Genomic DNA, 8123 nt, shown 5'->3' with positions numbered 1-8123 from the left:
ACTCAGACCGCTCTGGCTTCGTCCATGCTGAACAGGGATGCAGGGTGAGGCAACTGGGGTACCCCTTCAGTGTGTCTATCTAAAAGACTCCTAAATTGCATAACTCTTATCTGTATAGGGAAAAGAAAGTCCTTGACTGGTGAATAGGACATGTGAAGGAGAAGTAAAGGTAAGAGTAATTAGCATTACAAGTTCTAGACAGGGAACTAGAAAAAAGTCAGAACAGGACAATTTTCAAACGTTCATATGAGAGACCATTGGAGTTTCTTGAAAAGGGCTTCTAAAAGCATTGCTCTTTTGGGTTCTTCCTTGTTTTTCTTTTGTTTTCCAAGGCTGGACTAGATGGCTGGGAAGAGTTTGTGCAGCCCATATGATACTATACCTAAGAGATCCCAAAAGTTCGGAACTAGAAAAAAGTCAGAACAGGACAATTTTCAAACGTTCATATGAGAGACCATTGGAGTTTCTTGAAAAGGGCTTCTAAAAGCATTGCTCTTTTGGGTTCTTCCTTGTTTTTCTTTTGTTTTCCAAGGCTGGACTAGATGGCTGGGAAGAGTTTGTGCAGCCCATATGATACTATACCTAAGAGATCCCAAAAGTTCCACCAAAAAACTCCTAGAACCGATTAACATCTTCAGTAAAGTGTCAGGTTACAAAATTAATCTACAAAAATCAGTAGCCTTTATATATAGCAATAAAAGCAGTTAGAGAAAGAGTACAGGGAAATGTTCCCATTCACAATAGGGGCAAAATAAATAAATTATCTTGGAATAAACTTGACCAAAGACATCAAAGATCTCTATAAGGAAAATTTTAAATCTTTAAAGAAGAGATTGAGGAAGACACCAGGAGATGGAAGGGCCTCCCATGCTCTTGGATTGTAAGAATTAATACTGTGAAAATGGCTATTCCATCAAAAGCAATATATAGGTTCATTGTAATCTCAATCAAAATCCCCATGACATAGTTCACAGGATTAGAAAAAAAAATCCTTAAATTTGTAAGGAAGCTAAAAAGACCCCAGATATGCAAAGCAACCCTGAGCACAAAGAGCAACTCTGGGGAGATTACTATACCTGATCTCAAAGTATGCTACAGAGCTATAGTCATAAAAGCAGCATAGTACTGGCAGAAAAATAGACACATAGATCAATGGAACATCAATAAAGACCAAAACTCGAGTACACACAAATTCAGCCACCTGATATTTGACAAAGGTGCCAAGAACACACAATGGGGGAAAGACAGTAACTTCAACAAATGTTGCTGACAAAACTGGATCTCCACCTATAGAAGAATGAAACTACATCCTAATCTTTCACTTTGCATAAAAGTCAACTCCAAATGGATCGAAGACCTCAGTGTGAAATGGGAAACCCTGAAATTATTAGAAAAAAAATATTGATATTTGACAAAGGTGCCAAGAACACACAATGGGGGAAAGACAGTAACTTCAACAAATGTTGCTGACAAAACTGGATCTCCACCTATAGAAGAATGAAACTACATCCTAATCTTTCACTTTGCATAAAAGTCAACTCCAAATGGATCGAAGACCTCAGTGTGAAATGGGAAACCCTGAAATTATTAGAAAAAAAATATTGGCAGTAACTTACAAGATACAGGTGTAGGGAAAGATTTTCTAAATAGGACAGCAGTTGCTCAGGAATTAAGGTCAACCATCAACAAGTGGGATGTCATTAAACCAAAAAGCTTCTGTACAGCAAAAGAAACAATCAAGAAAGTGAAGAGAAAACCCACAAAGTGGGAAAAAAATCTTCACCAGTGACCCATCTGACGGAGGTTTAACATCCAAAATATATAAAGAACTCAAAAAACAAAGAATCAAGAAACCAAATGACCCAGTGAAAGATGGGCTAAAGATCTAAACAGAGAGTTGTCAAAGGAAGAAATAAAGATGGCTAAGAAACATCTCAAAAAGTGTTCAACATTGTTAGTAACTAGGGAAATGCAAATTAAAACCACCCTAAGGTATCACCTTACCCCAATCAGACTGACTAGGATCAAGAGAACCAATGATACCAAATGCTGGCGAGGATGTGGAGAAAGGGGAATGCTCATTTACTGCTAGTGGGATCGCAAACTCGTGCAACCTCTATGGAAAACAGTGTGGAGAACTCTTAAAAAACTAAAAATGAACCTAACATAAGACCCGGTTATACTACCCCCTGGCATATACCCAAAGGACTCAATGTGTATAAAATCGAATATTACTCAATTCTAAAGAAAAATGAAACCACAAAATTTTCAGGAAAATGAATGGACCTAAAATATATACCGTTTTAAGCAAGGTCACCCAATCCCAAAAAGAAAGAAAAAAAAGCATGCTCTCCTTCATATGTAGCTTGTATATATGTGAACAAATGCATGCCTGGGTGTACTGTAACATTTAGAAAGGAGAACAGAAAATAAATAGTAATTTAAAGAAATAAGGCACACTATGGAAGCAACCTAAGTGTCCCTCAACTGGCAAGTGGTTAACAAAAATGTGGTACATTTATACAATAGAGTTCTATTCAGCAGTAAAGGAAGATGAATTAATGAAATTTGCAGGTAAATTGGTGGATCTAGAAACTGTTATGCTAAGTGAAGTTACACGGACTCAGAGAAACAGAAGATATATGTTTTCCCTCTTCTGTGGATCCTAGCAACAAATCCTTATAAGTGAGTGCACAACCTGATGCAATTGGAGGGACTAAGAATATGGGAGGAAAACAGGGAGGTAAAGAGAAAGAAGGAGCCCGAGAGAGAAGAATAGTAGGATAAAGGTGTTGCTAAAGGAGAAATATGTAAAAAGGGGGTAGTTAGAGGGGAAGGGAAGAAGGAGGACTACACGAAGAACTATGGGAATAAAGGGGGAAATAATAATTATCCAGAAACAGAGTTAAAAAAAAAGTCTTAAGCACAAATGGAACCCCACAGGAATGGGAGAAAGCCCTTCCAGAAGTCATATGGTGATTTAATGAAAATCCCAGTGCCAGAGTTGGGTTGTTCACTATGAGCTTTTGGCCTGTGGGATACTAGAGGTGCCCAAAATCATAAAGGTCATTGCCAATAATATTGGTTGTACACCAGAATTGGACAGAAAAACCCTATTGCTGAAGACACTGCATGATGTGACTGCAGGAAGGGGCAAAATCAAGCTTGGACTAAGCTGGAAACTCTCTGCCACTGGATGGCTGGCTCTCATGGTGCCAAAAGGCAACACTCAGATGACTAGGGGAGCACAGTCCTCTTTAATTCTCCTCAACAACAGACCCCACATGTTGCACTACCAACATACCAACCAAGATGTTCCTGCTAATGCAATAGTGGAGTGTCTAGTGTATATGAAACCAGCAAATTTCTCATTGGATATAATGCCCGCTCCTAGGGGTGGAACACACATCTGGTACTGTAGACCAGACCAACTCCCTGTGGCAGGGGAGAATGTACACCCCAGTGGGAAGTCACTGCAATTGCTTTGTTAGATGGTGTGATGCACCTGCTAAAGTACCAACCAAGCTTTGTGTTTACACCATAGGTTAAGTTATTATAGCAGTCAGTGTTTAGATGTTCTTGCTTCCTGCTGTGTGTGTTTTTACAGTAGATGGAATCTCACTGAAACTGGCCAACAGCACATGGGAAACATGATGTAGAGACCCAAAAGTTCAGTGCCTTGCCACAATGGGAGGAAGATCATCCCACACCTATTACCCCTTCCAAGGGTCAGAGACTTCTGTGGAAGAAGTTGGCAGAAAGAATGTAAGAGCCAGAGGAAGGGGTGGAGTGTTAACTGGAAACATCCAGCAAGCTATAGTCACACCTCCTTCCCAGGCTCAGAAACATCCTCTGACCACTATGCCAGCAAGCTATAGTCACACCTCCTTCCCAGGCTCCTCAAGTAGTCGGGTCACCTCGAGACAGTTACCCCTCCCACCCAATCAACTGACCTTAGCTGCATGGGGAGGAGAGGCAAAGGATATAGAAGCCAAGAACACCAAGAGACACCTCTCTCACCTTGTTTTGCAGCTGTTAGGAGGTCGCAGGGTCTGTATTTGAGTGTGGACTTTACAGTGCTGCCATAAATGTGGGGTGCCCAGTCATTTGTAAATAATCCCCTAATCCTTACCCTATTCTGTTAAAACAAATTAAAATAAAAAAATAAATCAAAAGCCAAAAAATAAATAACTTAACTGATGTGATGGGGGATGCTCTGAACACTGTTGAACAGCAGAAGTCAGATGGCTTCCTTTTCTACAACCTTTAATGACAGCAAGCAGCAGCTGATAGTGCCTTGAGTACCAAATGTCTATAATGCAGATTAACTATGTGAGTTCCTAAATTGGGAGAATGTTCTTAATGTATAGTAGACTAAATTCATAAAAGCAAGGTCTTCAGATTATGATTGGTTCAGCTTGTTTTGTGTTTAAATGCTACAACTAGGACTTGAATTCTTAATGTATCTAGAGTCCCCAGGGTCATCTATAGGGTAAGGTTTAGACTGCTGAGGCTTATAGCATTTGCTTGCTCAGTCAGTATGAAAGCTTTTCTACTCCTATTAAATTAAAAAAAAAAATCCCTTCCTCTAAACTGCTTGTTAAACGTTCTATGAGAAATGTCAAAAAAAGAAAGAAAAGGACCAAGGATGTGGCTCAGTCACAGAGCGCTTTCCTAGTGTACCCTGCATGTGATTGCTTGGACTATAAAAAAAGCAAAAATAAGAAAATTAGATCAAGAGAATGAGAAAAGACTGGTGGGAAGGCAGAGCTGACAAGCTTATGTTTTTACGGAAGTGTTGGGGAATAAATCTGGGTACCACATCACACCTTAGCTGTTTACCACCACCTTTACCATAGCTTTATTTTATGTTGGTTTTGCTATGCTTTGTTTGTCTGTTTGTTTGAGTTTTGAGACAAGATTTCACCAAGTTATCAGGTTGGTCTTGTTCTTACCATGTAGCCCTGGTTTCCCTTGAACTTGTGATCCCCTGCATCAGCTTCTGAGTAACAGCCTGTAGGCCTTGACCACAAAGCCAGGCCCTGACTCATCTTTAGCGTAACTTAAAGGAATGAGACCAGATTTGTGAGGCTCGTATGTAATATGATTTTCTGTTGTTCTGGATGGAGGGCAGTAGGGATGAGTAGGGGCTGTCCTTTTCCAGTTTAGAGTGTTGTTTCAAACCTTTGTCCACTTTGTCTCAGCTACGTTTCTTAGCCTGAATTCACTCTCCCATCAAACTGGCTTCTATTATGATTTATATTTTTTCAGTGTTAGCACCACAAGCCAGGACTCCTGGAGCCAGTTCTGAAGGTGCTGAGTGCATTCCCGAAGAAACCCTCGTAGATATCTCTAGGTGTTGTGTCCTCTTCTCTTTCACTGTTCTGTACCTTTAGAGGAGTGGAGTGTGGAGGTTCAAACCACAGATTTAGCAGCCAAATGCCCAGGTGTGTATTGTAGCCAGCTCAGCTTTCCCAGTTGTAGAAGGGAGATAACAGTCTTTATGAGTAATGTCATAAGGTTGGTTTCATTGAAAAGATGAATTCCATTCACACCTGCAAAGTAGTATACACTGCTAAAAATGCACTAATTCTTAATAATTTGCTGCTCAGCACACATTTGGGAACCTACCCTCTCTTAAGTTTGGGATCCCTCAGCCTGTAATACGTTTCTTATATTGCTATCATAGAAATTGTTCAGAGTTCACGAGTCTGAACTGTGGTCTACTTTAAAATTCTCCAAGACTTCCATGGTTTAGCTGAAGTACAAGAATTCTAAATATAGTAGAACTGAGTCCTTGCTGCTAAGAGAACTGGCAGAGCTTCCTGAAACCACCCTTCCCAGCTGGCATTGCTTTCTGCTCCTCCTGACATCCACCCTCTGTCTTGTTTTCCAAATGAAACAAGCTTTTCATGCCCATTACATATTCAACACATCAGAGTTTTGTCTAGGAAGCAGAGCTTCTCTTTCTGCCTTTGCTGCCTCCCGGCTCCCTCTTCCTCCTCCTGGGTTTCTTCCTTATGGTCTTTCACATTTCTGCTGCCTTATGAAGTCATTCCTCCCCAACCATACAAACATTCTGTCTTCTCTTCCAAAGTTCCCCTCGGGCCTGTAGAACTTGGAGCTTGGTTGCTTCATAGACATCTTCCTGAATTGAATGATTTATTTGCATACCTGTGTTTGTAGTAAATTCTAAGGACCAACATCTTTAAGTGTCCTGAGTTGCTGCTAAAATACCTGACACTTAGACCATTCTATATATATTGACTGAATGATTTAGCTTACTCAACATTTCTCAATTCATGGATGAGACCTCTAGCATCCAGAAAATACCTAACAATTATTTATTGAAAGATGGAACCAATTACTTCAGTCTCTGGGTATAGAATTTCATGGGTTACCTGTGTTCCTCAGCAGGCCACCCCATTTGCAGTGCATGGAGAGGCAGGTAACCACCTTCCCGGAGACCCTCTTTCTGCCCTGGAATCCTGCAGTTGCCATGCCCATAGGCTTCTGCCAGCTGGCCCTGCCACCTTAGGGATGCTAGTAGTTGTAGGCCTGGCAGCCAGGGTCAGGCACCCTGTCTCAGGCCCATCTGGAGCCAGGAAGTGGCTGCTGAGCACCGTGGTCCACTCCTAGGCACAGCCGGTCCTGCCAGGCCTGTGGAACCTGAAAGCAGACCCAGAAATCTTTACCAGGCCAGAGAGAATTAGAAAGGGCGCTTTTGGTGAGGTGCTCAAATGCACTAATAATCAGTCTCAGGAGGAGCTTGCCATAGAAATCATTGACCTAGAAGAAGCTGAGGGTGAGTCAGATGACATTCAACAAGACATCAGCGTGCTCAGCAGGTGCCACAGTCCATGTGTTACCAAAGATGATGGTCCTAGCTGAAGGACAGTAAATTCTGGATGACAAAGGAATATCTTATTGGAGGCTCTGATCTCGTTCTCTTAGACCCTGGTACTTTAGAATGCAGATTGCTATCAGAGTAAGAGAAATCCCAGAAGGACTTGATTAACTCTACTCAGAGAAGAAAACCCAGAGACACTGATGCAGCCAAGGTTCTGCTCTTTGAACACTGAGAGGTGAAGCTAGCTGATTTCCTTGTGGCCAGATGGGCAGATACAAAGGAACATCTTCATGGATACCCCTACTGGATGGAGACTCAAGTCATTAAGCAGTCAGCCTGGGACTCAAAGGCAGACATCCTGCCCTCAGCATAATAGCTGCAGAACTGGCCATAGGAGCCCTTCCACGCCACATTCTGTGAAGTTTCCATTCCTCATTCCCAAGGACAGTGCCCCCTTCAGGCTGGAAGGAAACCACAGGAAAGCCCTCACAGAGCTGTGGAGGCCTGTCTACAAAAACAAGTTTATACCCACCACTGAGGAATTTTTGAAGCACAAGTTTTAATCTGCAATGCAAAGAGAGCATCCTACTAGACTGAGCTCATGGAAAGTTACAAAAGGTGGAAGACCAAGCAGAGCCACACAAACTCCAGCTTGGAAGACTTGGATGTGATGTGGATGCTAATGGCCAGGAGTTGGGAGGCAGTGACCAGGGTGGCTTCATCTTCACAATCCAGGAGGATCCCAAGAATCTGGATAATGGAACTCTTTCAGCCACCAGATTTGGAAAGAGATATGATGGACGGCATCTCAAAGAGGCGTTTCTCTTGGGGTTTATTGGCAGCTATTTCTCCTGAGTTTTCAGATTTGGTGGAGAGGAGCCAGGAATGCAGAGGGAGCCTGGCGTCTCTAGGAGAGCTACAGGGAGCTATCAACTTGGCAGAAGAGGCCTCTCTGGGATGCCGCACCCCATGATGGTCCAGCTCCTGGCACAGCTCCAGATAGTCTCTGAGTGGTGGGGGGACGTCAGCTCACTGAATCTCCTTTGGCAGGTGCATGGTTTCTCCTTTTTTCTTCTTCATTTCCTTCTTCTAAAAGTCAAGAGAGCCTTTGTGGACTTTACAGAAGAGGTGTCCCAAGGCCATCCCTCCAGAGGCCCCAGACAGTGGTCCAGGGATATGCAGACCACACTTTGCCCCAGCTAGATGAAGTCTTTCAAACTTTAATTATTTTTAATATATTTTATTTATTATTGTTATTTTATGTGCATGAATG

General features: G+C 42.1%; 1 pseudogene; it reads left to right on the top strand.

The window, feature by feature from the left end:
• LOC103748249 overlaps positions 1-7823 on the top strand; it is a 23785-nt pseudogene extending 15962 nt beyond the window's left edge.
• The last annotated feature ends 300 nt before the right edge of the window (positions 7824-8123 follow it).

The sequence above is a fragment of the Nannospalax galili genome, unplaced genomic scaffold (genome assembly GCF_000622305.1).
Source record: "Nannospalax galili isolate Female #2095 unplaced genomic scaffold, S.galili_v1.0 scaffold1185, whole genome shotgun sequence".
Lineage (NCBI taxonomy): Eukaryota > Metazoa > Chordata > Mammalia > Rodentia > Spalacidae > Nannospalax > Nannospalax galili.
The sequence above is the reverse complement of the archived record's forward strand: the minus strand, read 5'-3'. Positions and strand labels throughout refer to the sequence as shown.